This window comes from Gastrolobium bilobum, unplaced genomic scaffold (genome assembly GCF_033153095.1).
Source record: "Gastrolobium bilobum isolate Gb01-03AN ecotype WA unplaced genomic scaffold, APGP_CSIRO_Gbil_v1 utg34229, whole genome shotgun sequence".
Classification (NCBI taxonomy): domain Eukaryota; kingdom Viridiplantae; phylum Streptophyta; class Magnoliopsida; order Fabales; family Fabaceae; genus Gastrolobium; species Gastrolobium bilobum.
This window is the reverse complement of record NW_026897186.1, coordinates 61897-78988: the sequence shown is the minus strand read 5'-3', so window position 1 is coordinate 78988 and position 17092 is coordinate 61897. Positions and strand designations below refer to the sequence as shown.

General features: G+C 38.5%; 2 non-coding genes across 2 annotated transcripts; both read left to right on the top strand.

Moving 5' to 3' along the window:
- The first annotated feature begins 780 nt into the window (after nucleotides 1-780).
- LOC133304793 (small nucleolar RNA R71) lies at nucleotides 781-885 on the top strand. Its single transcript, XR_009750666.1, has one exon. It is a non-coding gene; the product is annotated as a small nucleolar RNA R71 (small nucleolar RNA).
- A 15382-nt stretch (nucleotides 886-16267) lies between these two features.
- On the top strand, nucleotides 16268-16374 carry LOC133304792 (small nucleolar RNA R71). Its single transcript, XR_009750665.1, has one exon. It is a non-coding gene; the product is annotated as a small nucleolar RNA R71 (small nucleolar RNA).
- The last annotated feature ends 718 nt before the right edge of the window (nucleotides 16375-17092 follow it).

Here is a 17092-nt window from a genome sequence, read left to right as displayed (position 1 = left end):
CGAGATCGTGCCCCTAAATCTGGAGGTGGCAGAGTTTTTCCATCTCATAAGCTTATAGCATTACAACGCTCTTGGTTTTCCTGGGACGACTTTTCTGTGTCACTAGGGAGTGTCCCTGGTTGTCTCTGTTTGAGTGCTCCAGCCAACTGACCAATTTGGGTCTCCAGGCTCCTCATGGCTGCACTGTTTTGATTCATGTATTCCTTGACAAAAGTCTCAAAGGATTGGGACTTCCCTTCACCCTTATCCCAGTTTTGATGGTTCTGCCTAGGATATGGGGGTCGGTTCTGGTAGTTTCCTCCACTACCTCCAGCATTATTCTGACTCTTCCACCCCCGGTTGTTGTTCCCTTGATAATTATCATTGCTCCTGTTGTTATTATCGTAACCACCTGCATAACACACATCAGCCAAATTGTTACAATCCTCATATTCATGAGGACCTCCACAAATGGAGCAACTTTGACTTGATTGAGTCAAGAGAAGTTGCTCGGTTGGTTTTTTTTGTTCCATGGGCTTCCAATTTTTTATAGTATTCTGGAGCGAAGCCATCTGTGCTGAAAGAGCATCAGTTGAGCTTAGCTCAAGAACTCCTGCTTTCTTGGAAGCATTGTTCCGTGTGGAAGGTCATTGAACATGTTTTTTTGAAAGTTTTTCCAACAACCGGTAGGTTTCCGGATAAGTAAAATCCAAAAGATCTCCCCCTGCAGCCGCATCAACAGTAGCTTTCAATGGTGGGGTTAAGCCATGATAAAACGTGTGAATAATGCCCCAATCAGAAACTCCATGATTTGGGCAAATTCGTATTAATTCCTTAAAGCGCTCCCACGCTTCATAAAGACTTTCTCCATCATACATTTGGAAAGATGCTATATCAGCCCTTACTTGGGCTTGTTTTGCTTGGGAGAAAAATCGGGTGACAAACTGTTCAGCTAGTTGCTCCCAACTAGTGATGGAATTTGGGGACAATGTTCTCCTCCATTCTTTGGCTTTTCCTGCTAGGGAAAATGGAAACAGCCTCATTCGTATATTTTCCTCTGAGATACCATGAACTTTGAAATTGTCAACTATCTCAGTGAAGTTGTCCAAATGACTGTGGGGGTCTTCCATAGGCAATCCATGGAATTGACCAGCATTCATAATCATTTGGAACATTGCAGGTTTGATTTCAAAGTTCGGGACATCCAAAGGAGGAGGAACATAGCCTCGTTCTGGACCATTTCTGAAGGGAGCAGCCATATCATTCAACGATGGCCCTCTTCCTCCATTCTGTCCTTCTTCATTCTCATGATTATTATTTTCATTGTTACCATTTTCACCATTATTTAGAACTTCCTCCATTGTATTATTTCTTAACCTTTGAACTCTTCTTTTGTTTCTGAAGGTTCTCTCGGGTTCTGGATCAAAATGTACTATTTCCAGTCCAAGTTCTGTAGGTTCTGTGCTCATACAATAGGAAGAAGTCAAACACAATAAAAAAAAAGATTTTAAAAACACAAACAACAATGTTTCCTTAAAAACGCCCTTTCTGGCCAAATGATCCCCGGCAACGGCGCCAATTGCTTGGTCGAACCGAGAGCTGCTCAGGGATATTTTTAAGGAGCAATAATACAGAGTGATAATCGAGATTGCAAACAGGAGCAATCTACTCTGACGGAGAGCAACCCTCTTCGAATATACGCAAGCGTACCTGTCAAGCAATACAGGGTGTTGTTAGCCCCGGATTTATCATCCTTAGGGAGCAGTTGTGAAGAAGGAATCGTTCAGGGAAACTTAATTCTTAGAAAAATAAAAGGAAAGTAGTTATTCTCAACCAAGCTTCACAAGGAGCAATCTCTGGCAAGCTAGTTAAACAATGTTAACCATTCTGAACTAGATGAGAGTAGTGAATAACTTAGCATAGTCATCGAATATCAAGGCAGTAAACTGAAGTAACTCAACAGAAATTCGTGAAGCGATTATAAAAGCAACAATAGATAAGCACATTTTGGTTGTCGTGAAGAAAGTTATAACAAAAGTTTGATGTGGGATTGAGTTTAGAAAGAGTCAAGTAGGTGTTTCGGGTTTCATATTTTCATCCCTTTGGTTAACCCTGCTTGGTAGCATATTTTAAAAATGGATTCTGCTCCTTTCGTCGTTTTGCCACAAGCAAGTAAAAGAGCAAGGCCTTACTCTCCACATTACTCCGTAGAACTTAGAGTTAAATGCAAGGAAACCATGCTGCCTTCTCAAAAGAGCCTGGATTCACATGGCAGTGTTCTTCATTCCAGGTGTTCCTCCCTCCTTTCTTCAGGCTGAACTACCCCAAGATCTTGAGATTGCTCCGCACGCCCTTGTCAGTGTTTCATCGACCGAGTGGTCCCGGGATGAGGTTGCCAGCCCAAAGGGTTTCACAGAATCAATATATTAAACCAAATAACAGCTCAAAATTCATTCATAAAATATGTGTTCCTTACAAAGTTATCCTAAGACAAAAGGGATTACTTCTATGAAACCCTCACCTACTTAGAGGAAGTTAGCTCCTAGCGAGCATTACAAAAGAAAAATATCAGGAAAAATAAAATGGCAAGCTCTCCAATGGTGTCTCTCTCTCATGAAGGTTGATTCTTCCTTTTATAGAGTTCTTCTGTCAGATCCTCATCGTCCCTTTCATCAAGGGTTGTGCATTCTTCAAATCCTGTTCAATAGCTGGTCTGCTCTCTGCCAGCTCAGCTCTGCATGGCAGTGGTCCCCCTTGCTTTTGGTACTTTTTCTCGGGTGAGAATTTCATAATCAGGGAGACACCTCCACCTTCTCTGTTGTGGCTGACGTGGAGGCTCCTGATTGTTGCCTTTAACTGCTTTTGTACTGTAGCAGGCTTTTATGCTCCCACCTGCGCAACATTCTTCCTTCTTTTCCTTAATGTGTGGGCCCTTCTGTTAGGTCTAAGGTTTCCTGATCAAAACAAATCAACCCAATAATCATATGTGAAAAAAATAATGTCAATTTGCTCCAGGCCTACTCTAATTCCCATTTCAAGTATTGCTATGGTCCACTTTTCAAGACAATTTCTCTTCATGGAAAAAGAAGGTTAAAGAGAGTGATTTGTGACCAAAACATGGGTTTTGTGGAGTGATATATACTTAATGGACCTCAACTTTTCAGGACCATCAATACCCCAAAACTAAACATTACTCATCCCGAGTAATCCCACACTACTTACAATCTTCTTGTTTTAGGTTAATGTTCCTCGAGACTACTGATGAAAAGTTAGACATGACTTCTTTCATTGCTTCATTGGAGCACCCATCTGACTTGTAAGGTTCACCAGCTTTATTCAGTGTGTGTGTGACCTCTTCCACTCTTTCAGTCAGTTTCTCACTGAGTTGCTTCAGGAATGAGCTCTTTGCTTAATTTCTTCTCTTGCTTCTTAGCTCCCCCCTTTTTTTCTCAGGTCTTTTGGCTGGAAGTCAACTACCCTTGTCTTTGCATAGGGCTGACCTTCAACAGTGTGCTCTTTGAGCGGCTCTTGCTCCTAGCTTTTGATGACTTGGGCCCTTTGGGCACAATTTGGGAACAGAGGAGCTGACCCTTTTTTTTTTATATAAACCAAACAGGGGTGGAGCAAGTTCTTTAAATAAACTTAAGTTCCTTCCTCTTAGAAACTTCGTGAGTCCAGTGAATGATAGAGTATCAGATTCTTGAGTGGCGCTTTTGTGCTTGGTGTTGCTCCAAATCAGATAGGTACTCTATGTTGCTTGTCAGAAACTGTAAATTCCTTAAAGCATCTCAAGGAGCAAAAACCTAAACAGCAAGAGCAATTGGGTAAATCAGGATACTCAGGACAGTAAACTTGACAGAAAAACATTTTTGGAAAACAAGTAAACCAGGGTGGCGAATCCCTAATACACCGCAGAGGTTGTTATCTAGGAGCAGTTTGGTCAAACATATTCCACTTCAAACATTCAGGCATTCATTCAAAAAGATTTAATCGAGTTAAAAGAATAGAGAACGAATGAACCTGGGGTCACCGTAGTGACCCTTATTGCTCCCAGCTCCTTGGTCTGCTCCTCTGTGGGGAGCATTTGTCACTGCTTCTGGAGGCAAGATGTTTGGAAATGGTGGATATTGTGTCTGACCTTTGAATTTTTCGCCCCAGTTACTGGCGAAGACTTGATCACGAGCCTTGAAGTACATCCAGAGTTGAATTTCTTCTTCTTTGTTCTTCATTAACTCATCTTTTAGGAGATTAATTTCTTCCTTCCTGCCAGTTTTGTCTTCTTCATGGGTATTGTAACAGCCCGTTACGTACCGGTATTGTTAACATTAATTATGATATTAAGCGCAGTTACAATCACAGCAGTTCATTTAAAAAAAACGAGAATAAATTTTTTCCGACTATTACGCGAGCATTTAAATCATAAAAAGCGTAATAATTAAAAGCTGTGACCGTAACCGTAAACTCTTGCGGAAGACTTATTTCAACTATTTTTATAACTTACATCATTTATTATGAGTTACTAAGGAGTTCCCATAAACTCACTTAGCCTATTTCCAACTTTACATTTTTATCAATTCGAACATGTTTCACTCTAAATTTTTCTGCGACCAAACAGATCGCAACCAACCCTTCTTCTTAGATTATATTTTTGTATTACTTAATTCCCTTTTTAACAAGCTAAAATACGCTCAATTCGGAGCTCATTTGCTCCGGTTATCGCCGTTTGAAGTTGGATAAGCAATTAGCCCAAACAACCCCAAAAACAGCCCAAACCACTCACTTTGCCCGAATTACTGCACTCAATCGACTCAACCATTTGCTCTCAAATTTTTATCCTACAAACTAGACATCTCAAACTTCATTTTGATATATCACACGCTTAATTTGACGGAGAAACGAAGCGGGAATTAATTTCCCAAATCCGGTCCAGAATCTGCCTCAGGTGCAGGGGCACATGGGCAGTCCGTGTTTCTCTATTTATTTCAGGCCGAAGATCAACCCAGAATTTCCTCAAATTTTGACACAAGGTAGAGGACATCTCAACCTTCAAAATGACGTATGGCACGTCCCTAGGGGACCTCTATAGAGGGAGATATGCTCTTCCGAAGTTCGCCTAAAATCTGCCAATTCTACAGAAAATTCGCCAGAGTTTCCTTTGTTTTTCCAATAATCCCAAATTTGTAAAAGATCATTTAAAACCTCAATGTACCTAATAAACACATGATAATACAGTAATAATCCAATGGGTGGCACACACAAGGACCAACAACGCCTTGGGGCACTTACAACCCAATCCAGTGTATAGTTATTAAACATAGAGTCCATATTAATCATTCTTAAGTAGTTGCAATCACTAACACCTTTTTCATGCATATTTCCATCATACATATTATCATAACCTAAAATAGGCCTAAGGCCCTTCCATCATAATTAGACATGCATCAATACTATTACAATATGGCTTTACAAATTACAACTTGAAACTAAAACTTCAAATTACATTCTTCTAAAATTTCAACTTAATTTAAAAGACAACATAACCAAATACATCACTACTAGACTTAGGCAAAATGGCATGAACAAGATGCTAATGAAGCTACTAATAAATACAAATGACATGTTCATGCCCTAAGTCTAGCCTAGGCCACACGGCCAACAAAATGCAAAATAAGAAACGCTCCATCGCTCACTCTGCGGGCCTCTTGCCCGAGGCTCCTGCTCCACTGCTACCTCCTGAAATAAATGCCCCGAGACGGGGTGAGATATACGAATATATCTCAGTAACCAAGAGGTTCTGGAGAAAACTCCACCCAATGGTTCACTTCGATGCATATCAATAGAATACAACAACCACTTTGAAAACGGGATATAGCATGGGATTTAGAGAAGGGGGAATATAAAGAAAACAAAATACGACGATACGGGATGGTAACCCCAATTCCACGTACGCCCTCGGCATATATAAGCCTATGGGTATCATCCAAGGTGTGTTCACAGAAACCACAACCATGATGCCCAAACCAACCAAAACGCCAAAGACATTCCTAGTGTGCTCCTACCCGGATCACACACCATGACCGCAGTCAACTGGAACTCCCTCCTGGAGACCTATCCAGCGGAAGTCCGAAAATGCCCGAAGGCTAATAAAACTGTCTACTGGCCAGAGACTCGGTACATAAGTACCCATAGCAATAATGCATGCATGCTCATGTGTTCTATACTATTCATACACACTTCCTACCGTTGCCATCAACTGGCAAGGTGGAACAGAAAAGGGGAACAAGCCCCAGTACCAAGAGGTTACCTTAATTCGTGTTTCCACAAGCTTCGCCGCAGCTTATCCCTCAACTCGGTACACAGCGGAATGCCTACACAGAGGACATTCCCAATCACTCTCAGTTCAACCCACACATGTTAATTTATAATTACACATGCAATGAACCAATTTCTTACCTCAATCCACTTGGTCCCGGACCAAGGGCAATTCACTGATTCAAGATTCGGGATTCAGGTCGACGTACGGCAACCTATACAATAACGTACATCCATCAGTACTCGTCAAATAGTATCAAAACGCAAAAACACAAAAATCCTCCCCATCCTCCCTTGATGGTTCGGCCATTGTAGTGTAAATGTGAGATTTATTTTTCTAAATTTTCTTTCTCATTTTATAACACTCCCTTAGGTTGTTTAGAGGCTAGTTCAATCGTCGTTTTTCCGTTTTCCGACATTTACGCATCGTTTTGCAAAATATTTCATTCTGGGCTCATTTAGGTCTCTAACACAATTCATTTTTTTCCATTGATTCAAACACTCTCCAAGCACAACACAACCCATCTAAGCACCATATAACTACTCAAATCATCATCCAAATCATTTTTCAACATCAATTCTTCAATCTTTCTTAAAAGAATCGAATTTTACCCTATGGCATTCCAAGGAATTTCCATACAACTTTAATCATTCCACACCTCATACAATCCTATTATATCAACATACAATCATACAACAACTCATCAATCCAATCCTAACACATTTTCAAAACTCAAAGTCATGACAACCTCAAAATTTTCTAAGTTAAAAATTCACATTTTTCATCAATAAATTTCATCGCATTTCTAGCTTTAATACATCATTCTAACACATTATCATCTAATACACATTTTCAAATTGAGCTCTCTAACACAACACATCATCAAATCAAGCTTTAGGTTTCCAAAAATTCAATCACAATTAAACCATGTAAATGGGATGGAAACATACTCACAACAAAGGCTAGAAGCTAACCCAAGACTCCTCCAAGCAATGGAAGATCAAAAAGCTCCATGGACAACCATTTTTTCTCCAAAATTTCGTGGCTGTAAATGGCCAATATCTCCCCAAATACACGGTTTCAAGGCTCAAGAGTGGTACCAATGTGTTTAGAAGGTTGTTTCCAACAAATTTCAACACAAAAATCACTTGATTTGGTTAAGAAATGATCAAGTTATGGTGAAAAGAAAATTTGAATGCAAATGGGGTTTTTGGGGGAGGGGGCTGCGGGTTTCATGAAGAAGAAGGGAGGAAAGTGATGCATGAATAGTGCCAAGCACATGTGGCTTAAGTCACTTAAGTGGGGTGGGTCCCACCGCCACCTCACGCGATTTAAAACTAATCCGAATTTTCCTCCGATTCCACTAAACGTCCGTAAATTCACAACCTATTTAGAAACTCAAATTTTTAACATTAACTATTCCCCTTTAATTAGGCTTGATCAGATGAATTAAGAGTCCTCCATTCGTTCGGAGAAAACACTGTTTTAAGCTATTACGCGCGCCATTGGCACGCTTCCCCAAACTGTCTTAATTTCATCGAATATTATAAGAAATCATATTTCCTAACTCATTAGACCATTTTTAACTCATATTTGAAACCTAGAGCTCAAAATTCAACTGGCACGTTTTACGGTGCAATCATAACGCGATATTTTTACCCGCGAAAAACACTATTCACTGATTTTTCTGAAACTTGCCCATCCACTCAATTTTTCGTTCTGAACCCATTTCCAGGGTTATTTTTACCATCTGAGACCTTCTACTCAATTTTTATCTTCCTAGGGTTGCGTGTTGGCTAATTACCGTTTTGCCCTTTCTTTGTATTTTGCCAAATCTTTAGGATTTTCACTAATCCATCACTTGATTGCTCACTTAATATTTTAATTACTTGATTTAAAATCGTGAGGTGTTATAGGTATGTTCTCTTTCTTCCATCTTTTTTTTCAGCGAGTCCACTGCTTTTACCAAATCCATTATCGTCTTTTGTAAGCTTGAAGATCCCTCCCCTTCCTCGAGCTTTCTTTTCTGTGGCAGCGGTGCAACAGTTTTTATCTGGGCCAGTTCTTTCTGCAGGCCTCTCTTTTCTGCTTCAGTGTGCAAGTGGGCTTCTTTCAAAGCTTGTAGCTCCTTTCCAAGTGTGTCTTCTATGGCCTGCACCTGAACTGCTAGAAGGTCTGCACCGAGCCCGAACAGAGTTTGACACATAGTCGTGTCATTTGTTTCAACCAAGAACTGTTTTCTTACCTTGCTCGCAGTAGCTCTCTTAAAGGGGAGTTTCTCCCTTCTTTGAGTTTTCCAGGGTTCTTCACTTTTCACATTGCCCGACACCTCCATTCTTTCTTCTTCTTCCTCTTCTCCCTTCTCTTCTTTTTCTTCCTCTTTCTCACTCTCCATTCCTTCGTTTTCCCTGATTCTTCTCAGTGTGGACTGGTCAATGTCCAATCCTTCTGGGATAATCTCTTCCTCAATCGGACTAGTGGGCTTCAGACTAGCCCTTTTACACATTTCAGTAACGAGATAGGGAAAAAGAATGGAGAGTTCTTTGCTGCATTCACCACCAATTGTCTGTACACTATTCTTCCAACATCGAACCTTTTCCTGGTCAAGATGCAGAAAACCAGCACTGCTCTTTCCCAGTTTACTCTGGAGTCATTGCTCACAGGCATCAGACGAGAGTTTATAAAATGCATCCATACATTTGCTTCGAACTTGAGGTACCTCCTAAGGACAGACTCCTTGGCTCCCCAAGTTGCTCCTTCTGAGCCTATTTCCTGAAGCACTTCCCCAGTTATGGCTTCATCTCCTCGGCCAACACAGTATTTTTCAAACTCGTCCTGATCAATGGGGACTGAAGCTGTGTTGTATGCTCCATTAATCTCCTCAGGGGAGAAGTCCACCTCTACTCCACTAATAATGAGCTTGGGAAGCTCTTCCTTCCTCACCTCCTCTAAAAATGCATTTACAAACTCATTGCGAGCTCTTGTAGGAGGTTCGACGAACAGTTCCCAGTCCAGTGTTGCTATGTCCTCTTCCAGCCATCGTTCGATCTCTCCATGCTTGAAGCTGTTGAGAATGATGCCCCTTTCCGGCATGATCGTACGGTCATTTGCCGTTTGGACAGCTTTGAGCTTTTGCCCTCCTCGAGTTCTCTTGCGAGAGGAGGCGGCAACAGGTATAATGGTTTTCTGGCACGTCATGGTATAAAGCTCTGAGTCAGGGAGATGGAGTGAGTAGTAAAGGTTTGGTCTTTGTAGTTTGAAGGGGAATAGAGTGTGAGAAGGGGATGATGGTCCCTGTGTTAACTTATAAGGAAATGAAGGAAGGGATGAGAGGGTTTGAAATGCTCTTTGTGGGTAAGGAGTGCTTATTAAAGACTTTCAATGATTAGTTTTTCATCTAAACACATATAAGGACCTAACTTGTGCATGTAAACATACAACAAAACATAATTTCAAGTGAAATTAGATTTTGATCCTTGAGAGTCCTTTTTGCATACTTTGAGTGAAATCCTCACTACGCCTATGATCTTTTATATTATTTCCATGACTTTCATTAAATTTGGTCCATGAAGAAGTGTTTGACCAACTTTTGTGATGGATAAGCGATTAGAACAAACTTCTAGTTGAACAGAGTGATCCTATATAGGTGTATATGTTAAAAGGGTGATCAAGATTATTGTAAAAATCTAATGTATAGTGGTTCTCAGGCACCAATTGGTGTTATGAGATGATAGTCAAATGTTTCTTCTTCAATCTAGATGTATCTCTCTAGTGAGTTTACAGTGAACCAGGATACGTCCTTGGCTAAAAAGAAAGCACAAACCATGGATGAGTTGTGTGCGATGTTTTGAAAATTCATCATCTTGGAGGACTTTTAAAGAACCAAGAATAGGCCCGAGGAGTCTTCATCCTAACCAAAAAAGAAAATTTCAGATGGCTCCTTTTATCACAAAGATTGAAGCAAGGAAGGAAGGTCATTTAAGGAAAAAATGACAAATAAACCACTATGAATGTCTCTAGATCTCTAATACTATATGATGTCAGCCATATTGAGTTTCTAGGAGTGAACAAGACACCCCCATTTAAAAGAAAGGACAATGAGACATATCTATGCATTACTAGTTCCACAAAGGATTTGACGACAAAATAAAATATTGCATCAACCTCTGAAAAGCCAATGAGATCTTGATTCTATATGGAAGCCTGAGACAATATATCCATTGGTTGCAACCTAATATACGCCACACACACACACATATATATATATATATATATATATATATATATATATATATATATATATGACATGGGATAGGATTAACTTACACCGGTATAAGCATAACAAGTCTTACACTACATCTTAACCGTTGATTTTCGTGCATTTAACGGTTAAGATTTATTAGGTCATAATAATTAATTAATTTATATTACCCAATAAATCTTAATCGTTGGTTGCACGAAAAACAACGGTTAAGATGTAGTGTAAGACTTATTATTCTTACACCACCCTATATGATATATATATATATATATATATATATATATATATATATATATATATATATATATATATGTGTGTGTGTGCAATCTACATTCTTGATTTTTCAATCAACGGTTATAATTTTTTTTAATGCACTCCTTGTTAGGGAGATATAGACAATTTGATCACTTAGACACAATAATGCAATTGATTGATGTGAAGATGCACCTTTAAGACTGTTTAAAAATAATGATTCAATTAACGCAAATGTTATAACTTCGTAAATACCTTTATAATTTGAAAGAAAAATCTTAAGCATTCATTTAGAGTCAATTCTAGTAAAAGATGAAAGAAACATGCACATAAATAAATACTTGTTCTTAGAATCTGAAAAATTCATCAACTTTGGTGAAATAAATTCATATTATTTAGGTTTGGAAGATGATAATGACCCACTAAAACTAGCTTCCATCAATTCTTCTTTATTAAATTAAAATAAAATCATGGAAGCCAGCTAATCATAAACCCACAAAATGGGCATCAACCATAGGTTATGCTACAACGCCAAAAAGGATGTTGTATGTGATACTGTGAAAGAGAATAAGTGTCGGACGATCCTGTAAATTTTGAAAACCCCTTGCCATTTGGTGGTGCTCTGTCTCATCATTCAATCCAGACCAATAAGAGTTATCCAAGAAAATGCCTCCTCCGAAATTGACCAATGGCCTAAAGTCAAATATTGTGAACCCAGTCTCAATGTGGACATAGTAAATGAGCCTACTCTGTCAGCAGGAAAATCACAAGAAATTGAATAAAAAATACATCAATTTGTTCTATTTCAACTATAATAAAAAAATATAATTCATAACTATTATATGATAAAGGTAGTGGAAGAGTTACCGAAAGATCTAGAACTCGTTCCCATGGAAAAGGAACTGCAGCATCAAGGCTATTTTGAAGGAAGTTGAACAATACATAAGTATCCATGACAGAGTAAAACAAGAGAGCAGAGAAAGTCATCTAGATATTATAATATGGCACAACAAATATACACTAAAGGGGATATTTATAATAGAGTTATCAGTATTAATTATGGAGAATTTTTTAAATATTTTAAGAATATTGCCTCAATTTAATAAATTTTAATTTAATTTTAATTATTAAATATCTTACTATGGGAGTACTTTCCAAATTTTCCTTATTACTGTAAATGCGCAAAACCGCTCTCGTTGAAACCGTTTCGCAATAAATATTGGCGTGGAAAATGCAAATTGCTTTAATTGAGAGTAATTATAGCTTTTGAAATTTGGGTACTTGAGGTATTCACCAAAAAAATGAAGTATATATATATATATATATATATATATATATATATATATATATATATATATATATATATATATAACACTCAATGTGCACCCGATTTGTTAACATTAGAATGGTATTAAGTGTAACACCTTGTTTCCAAACAAGACGTCACACCCCCTTAAGGTACAGAGTGCACATCAAAACAAGCAAAGCTGCAGAAGACTCCATGTAGATATCTCAATAGTTCCCATGAAATTACGAGATAATTAAAACTTTTCCTATATTCCTTTACTGCTCACAATTGACAATTTAATAAAACTTACTGTAAATCCTATGGACTTTATCCAAAGAAATACAGACATCATAACTTCTAAAAACTGGACAAAACCAAATATCATATCACCTACAAATTCATAAATATCCAAAACACGTTATGAATATATCTAATGCTGAAGCAGTAACTAATTGGCTAAACAGAAAGAAATACAAACACAAGGATTGCAAGAAAATACTTTTCTCTTTTCTTACTTTTATTTAACCAAAAACAACTTGATAACAATAGGGTTCTCCGAGCCTTAAATAGGAAAAATAAAAATAACAAAAAAGTAAAGAACTATAATCATGCGCAATCAAAGGAGATAACGCACAATCAACGCACACTCAAATGTAATCTAAAAATAACAAAAAAGGAAATAATTAACAATTATTGAAAAGCCCTAAACTATAGAATAAATTATAAAAAAGCACAATCCAAGTCAGTCAGCTAGGGTGCATCATTCTCTCCCACTTGAAAAAGATTCGCCCTCGAATCTGCTTCGTCTTCATTGATATGAACTTCTTCAGGTGGTAACCCATGTGGCAACTCTTCTGGTACAATATCACCAAATTTCCTAGTTAAGATTAGGACTTGTGAATGCAATTCTTTGATATGCTTGGTATATTCATCTGCATTCGTATTAAACTGCTTGGGAACTAGAAATATTACGAGTTCTAAGGGAGTAAATGGACAAAACCCATAAATTATTCCAAAAGGACTATTGCCTGCAGTTTGGATCAATGGTCGCATTTGTGATCCGTCAGAGGAAAATTTCGTCTGATGTAACAGCAATTCCCATTGCCCCTAACGATCTCCAATTAAACTTTTACCAAAAGTTAAATCTTTATCTCCAGGGAGCATGAGGTTGTTATGCCCGTTGTCTCCAAATTCATAATACTTCTTGCAAACTAAAGACTTCTTGAATGAAGGATCATTCCGCATGATATCTTTAGGTAGAACTTCATCTTTGTCAGAGATATTAGAATTTCTAATAACTGCCTTTCCACCGAAATCACTATAAGAGATTTCTTCCATCTCTGGATACTCGTCGTCTTTCTCCCAATCATACTTATCATAGATAGGGAACTCGTTATAAACTGGAGCATCCATCACAAGATTCTCATCATCTTGCTCTTCATCAAATTCAACATAGATCAGGACCTTCTAGTCTTCTGTCAAGTCTCTAATGTCAAAGACCCTTTCAATGGTGTGTGACCCTTCGATAAACTCATCTATATGAGTGGTGCCCTCGAATTGTGGGATCTCAATCTTCACCCCAATATTAGCAAAAAAAGGATTGATTTCGAGGTTGACGTCGTCCTCGTTGCTCTGGTTCCAGTTCCAGAATGAGTTTTCCCTCCTTTCCTCCTCATGAGATGATCTTTCAGATTCTGTTCCTTCATCTGACTCGTTCAACTGTGTTTGGGAAAACAGTTGTTCGAGCTCCTGAATTAGCCTACCATGTTCTGCCATTGTAGCAGTCATTGCTACAATTATGGTGTGTCGCACATCGATGTGTGGTTGTTCATCGTCGCCATTAAGGGTGTTACTGTTGCAACTCGGCAAGTGCACCGGTCGTAAAAGTAATAAAGTGTACTGAGTACGAGATCATTCCCACGAGGATCGGATTTTCAAACACTAATTCGCTAATCGCTATTTAATTAGACAATCAAAAATTGGATTTGAGAGAATTGAATTTGAGAAGAAAACAATCAATAACATGCAAATTAAAATTCATAATTAAAAAGACAGTTGAAAAGATGATTGATAAATTAAGAATTTAAAAACAAGCGTAGTTAAGATTTTGACTTCTCCCAATCTCCTCAGTATGCAATGAATTAAACTGTCAAGAATCCGTTCTTAATATATTGCCAATCAATTCTTTCTAAGTTAATTAGGGCACAATTCCTTGTTACCCTAAATCTATGTGATCTTGAAAGAACTCTAGTTCCCCGATTATTCCCCAAGAAAACATGCATTAAGATCAAGAATTCAAAGATTACACAATTACCTTATGTTTATCCCTAGATCACAAGGATTATGATAATTTACCAAATCAGGGTTCGTGCACCAACATTTCTATTGTCATACAATTCTCCTAAATCAAAATATAAGGAGCAAACTCATAGAAAGAATTAAAGACGGATAAATTTATTCAATTATAAAAAGAAAAGAATTCAAGAACAATTTAATTCAAGACATACAATTCAATTGGGTTCCATCTACCCTTAGCTACATAAAAGTCTAGCCTAGCATACTGAATTCAAAAGCAATAATAAAGAAAAGATAACCCCAAGCCTCCATTGGTGTGATGTTGACTTGGTTCCTCAGTGTTCCAATGCTTCGCAATAGGATTCCTCCCTTGGGTCTCTATGTAATTCTCTGGAATGGTGAATTGGTTCCAAAGTGTGTTTCCTTGATCCTCAGCTCCCTATTTACAACCATTGAAGCCATGTCTTTTTTAATCCTCCATCCATTCTCCTCAAAAGCCTATATGAATTAATAAATCAAGATTAATTTGTTTCCACTTCCATTCTAAATATTACAAATCGGTATCAACTGACAAATCAAATCAAATCTTGGACTGATTGGATTCGTATTTGGGCGCTCAAGCGCGCTACAGGGCGCTTGAGCGTCCTCTTGTGCCTTAAATTGGGAATTTTGCCTGCCCACACGCGCTCGAGCGTGCTCCACGAAGGTGAAATCATGTAGGTTTGGGCGCTTGAGCGTGCTACTGGGCACTTGAGCGTCCTGAATTGCTCAATTTAGTTGTTTTTCTTGCCTTGACGCGCTCGAGCGTCCATTCTGTATGCTTGAGCGTGCTCTTCTGGCCCTTGACTTGTATTATCTTGGCTTCTTTTGGAACATATTGAGCTACAACTCTTCGTCATGATTTCTTCCTCACTTCTTGGCACCAATAAGTGTGGTTTTATCTTCAAAATGCAAAGAAAATCAAAACGTCAGCTCAAATTCCTATCTTATGGTTTATATGTTATAAAAATTTGAATTCCATGCAGTCGATTATATAATTCTTGTATAATTTAGCCTAAAAACATGGTAAACGAAAGTTTTATCAAACATTCCCATTAGGGTTTGTGTCTGTGTTACTTGGGAAGGAGCCATGGGTTCTTTCAGCGAAATGTTTTGACAGCTGGCCAATTTGAGTTTCCAGGTTCCGGATAGAAGCTTCTTGATTCCGGAATGAAGCTCTTGTTTCATCTCTGAAGGCGTTTGCATTTTGAATATAGTCTGAGGTGGTCTTGGACAGCTGCGCAAAAGCTTTCTCCCACTCTGAAGTGTTTCCTTGTGGTGGGGGTTGTTGTTGCAGTGGCAGAGGAGGATTTAACTGATGGGTTGATTTATAACTAAACCCAGGGTATTGGTTAGGATTTTTCCACCCTTGATTATAGTTATTCCCATATTGGTTCCTCCCTGGTTGTTCTCGTTCTTTTGATCGTACCAGATACCGTTGACCTCAGCTTTTTCAGGTGTCCTCATGTAGTCGCACTCTTCAGTTGCATGAGCACCTGCACAAATACCACAAGTAACTTGAGAATTACTAACATAAGAAACTTGAGAAAGATTAAATTGCTTTGTAAGAGCATCTAATTGTGTTTGTTGTTTCTTGTTAATTTGCAGTATTTGTTCATTCTGAGCCAAGATTGCATCATAGCCGTCAAGCTTCATGATTCCTGCTCTCCTTTGTGTGACTGAAGAAATATCAAATTACTGGGAAGCTAGAGATTCCAGCAACTCCAATGCCTCCTCAGGAGTTTTCATTTTCAAGGATCCTCCTGATGCAGCATTCACCAAGGTTCTTGTGTTCGGCGTCATTCCTTGGAAGAAAATTTGTCCTTTCTCCCAAGCTTCAATGCCATGTTAAAGACACTTTCGGAGTAGTCCTTTAAACCTTTCCCATGCCTCGTACAAAGATTCACTTTCTTTTTGTTCAAATACAGTGATCTCTGATTTGAGCCTTTCCATCTTTAAACATTTCCCATTGCTAAGTCATCCCAGTTGGTGATGCTTCCTTCAGGCAGTGACTGCAGTCAAGCTCTTGCGTCATCCTTCAGTGAGCATGTAAATAGTCTGAGCAAGATGGCATCATGTGAGACTCCATTCATCTTTAATGTATCACAGTAGAGCAAGAAGTTATCAAGATGAATGTAGGGGTCTTTCGTGCTTCCTCCAGCAAACTGAACTTTTTGAATCAGTTGCAGCAGTGTTGGCTTGAGCTCGAAGTTGTTAGCATCCACGGTTGGTCTAACAATGCTCGCCATCTGTGAAACTCGAGCTGAAGTCATGTAATCTCCCAACGTCCTCGGAGGGTTCTGAATTGCATTGTTGTCAGCCATTGTGTAACACCTCGTGTATACCCGGTTTGTTAACATGTCATCGTATTAAGCCACGCTTAAATAAATATGCGAAAAATATTTTTCTTTTCAATTATGACGTCATTAAACTTAGCCAAGTTGATTACTTAATCAATTTCATAAAAACCTCGCCTGTATGTAAATTGCAAAAGACATCTAACTGAAATACCTCAATAGATAAATAAGTGAGTATCTAAGTCACGGATCTACAACACATAGTCCGGACAATATCCTGATACATTAATATAACTCATAACTAAAAACATAAAGTCAAGTCAATGTGGCATGGACAATCCCCATGCTCACCAAATAGCAACATAATC